The sequence below is a fragment of the Amblyomma americanum genome, chromosome 8 (assembly GCF_052857255.1).
Source record: "Amblyomma americanum isolate KBUSLIRL-KWMA chromosome 8, ASM5285725v1, whole genome shotgun sequence".
In the NCBI taxonomy this organism is placed as follows: domain Eukaryota; kingdom Metazoa; phylum Arthropoda; class Arachnida; order Ixodida; family Ixodidae; genus Amblyomma; species Amblyomma americanum.
In genome coordinates, this window is record NC_135504.1 from 123,200,416 (window position 1) to 123,202,915 (window position 2,500).

The 2,500-nt window shown below is 63.2% G+C and overlaps 1 pseudogene; it reads left to right on the forward strand.

Annotated features, from left to right (window-relative positions):
* LOC144102718 (uncharacterized) overlaps positions 1-2,500 on the forward strand; it is a 9,272-nt pseudogene that overhangs the window by 102 nt on the left and 6,670 nt on the right.

Below are 2,500 nucleotides of genomic sequence, written 5' to 3' on the forward strand. Positions count from 1 at the left end.
GCAGCAGCAGCAGCAGCAGCAGCAGACAGCAGCAGCAGCAGACAGCAGCAGCAGCAGACAGCAGCAGCAGCAGACAGCAGCAGACAGCAGCAGCAGCAGCAGCAGCAGCAGCAGCAGCAGCAGACAGAGCAGCAGCAGCAGCAGACAGCAGCAGCAGCAGCAGACAGCAGCAGCAGCAGCAGCAGCAGCAGCAGACAGCAGACAGCAGCAGACAGCAGCAGCAGCAGCAGACAGCAGCAGCAGCAGCAGACAGCAGCAGCAGCAGCAGCAGACAGCAGCAGCAGCAGACAGCAGCAGCAGCAGCAGACAGCAGCAGCAGCAGACAGCAGCAGCAGCAGCAGCAGCAGCAGCAGACAGCAGCAGGCAGCAGCAGACAGCAGCAGCAGCAGCAGCAGACAGCAGCAGCAGCAGCAGCAGCAGCAGACAGCAGCAGCAGCAGCAGCAGCAGCAGACAGCAGCAGCAGCAGCAGCAGCAGCAGCAGCAGCAGCAGCAGCAGACAGCAGCAGCAGCAGACAGCAGCAGCAGCAGACAGCAGCAGCAGCAGCAGCAGCAGACAGCAGCAGCAGCAGCAGACAGCAGCAGCAGCAGCAGACAGCAGCAGCAGACAGCAGACAGCAGCAGCAGCAGCAGCAGCAAGCAGACAGCAGACAGCAGCAGCAGCAGCAGCAGACAGCAGCAGCAGCAGCAGCAGCAGCAGACAGCAGCAGCAGCAGCAGCAGCAGACAGCAGCAGCAGCAGCAGCAGCAGACAGCAGCAGCAGACAGCAGCAGCAGCAGGAGACAGCAGCAGCAGGCAGCAGCAGCAGACAGCAGCAGCAGACAGCAGACAGCAGCAGCAGCAGACAGCAGCAGCAGCAGACAGCAGCAGCAGCAGCAGCAGCAGACAGCAGCAGCAGCAGCAGCAGCAGCAGACAGCAGCAGCAGCAGACAGCAGCAGCAGCAGACAGCAGCAGCAGCAGACAGCAGCAGCAGCAGCAGCAGCAGCAGCAGCAGACAGCAGCAGCAGCAGACAGCAGCAGACAGCAGCAGCAGCAGACAGCAGCACAGACAGCAGCAGCAGCAGCAGCAGCAGCAGACAGCAGCAACAGCAGCAACAGCAGCAGCAGCAGCAGACAGCAGCAGCAGCAGCAGCAGACAGCAGCAGCAGCAGCAGCAGACAGCAGCAGCAGACAGCAGCAGCAGACAGCAGCAGCAGACAGCAGCAGCAGCAGCAGCAGCAGCAGCAAGCAGCAGACAGCAGCAGCACACAGCAGCAGCAGCAGCAGCAGACAGCAGCAGCAGCAGACAGCAGCAGCAGCAGACAGCAGCAGCAGCAGACAGCAGCAGCAGCAGCAGCAGCAGACAGCAGCAGCAGCAGCAGCAGCAGGCAGCAGCAGCAGCAGACAGCAGCAGCAGCAGACAGCAGCAGCAGCAGACAGCAGCAGCAGACAGCAGCAGCAGCAGACAGCAGCAGCAGCAGACAGCAGCAGCAGCAGCAGCAGCAGCAGCAGCAGACAGCAGCAGCAGCAGACAGCAGCAGCAGCAGACAGCAGCAGCAGCAGACAGCAGCAGCAGCAGCAGCAGCAGCAGCAGCAGCAGACAGCAGCAGCAGCAGACAGCAGCAGCAGCAGACAGCAGCAGCAGCAGCAGCAGACAGCAGCAGCAGCAGACAGCAGCAGCAGCAGCAGACAGCAGCAACAGCAGCAACAGCAGCAGACAGCAGCAGCAGACAGCAGCAGCAGCAGACAGCAGCAGCAGCAGACAGCAGCAGCATCAGCAGACAGCAGCAGACAGCAGCAGCAGACAGCAGCAGCAGCAGCAGCAGCAGCAGACAGCAGACAGCAGCAGACAGCAGCAGCAGCAGCAGCAGCAGACAGCAGCAGCAGCAGCAGCAGACAGCAGCAGCAGCAGCAGCAGACAGCAGCAGCAGCAGACAGCAGCAGCAGCAGCAGACAGCAGCAGCAGCAGACAGCAGCAGCAGCAGCAGCAGCAGCAGCAGCAGCAGCAGCAGCAGCAGCAGACAGCAGCAGCAGCAGCAGCAGACAGCAGCAGCAGCAGCAGACAGCAGCAGCAGCAGCAGACAGCAGCAGCAGCAGCAGCAGCAGCAGCAGCAGCAGCAGCAGCAGCAGCAGACAGCAGCAGCAGACAGCAGCAGCAGCAGCAGCAGCAGACAGCAGCAGCAGCAGACAGCAGCAGCAGCAGCAGCAGCAGCAGCAGCAGACAGCAGACAGCAGCAGCAGCAGCAGCAGCAGCAGACAGCAGCAGCAGCAGCAGCAGCAGCAGAAGCAGCAGCAGCAGCAGCAGCAGCAGCAGACAGCAGCAGCAGCAGCAGCAGCAGCAGCAGCAGCAGCAGACAGCAGCAGCAGCAGCAGACAGCAGCAGCAGCAGACAGCAGCAGCAGCAGACAGCAGCAGCAGCAGACAGCAGCAGCAGCAGACAGCAGCAGCAGCAGACAGCAGCAGCAGCAGCAGACAGCAGCAGCAGCAGCAGCAGCAGCAGCAGACAGCAGCAGCAGCAGACA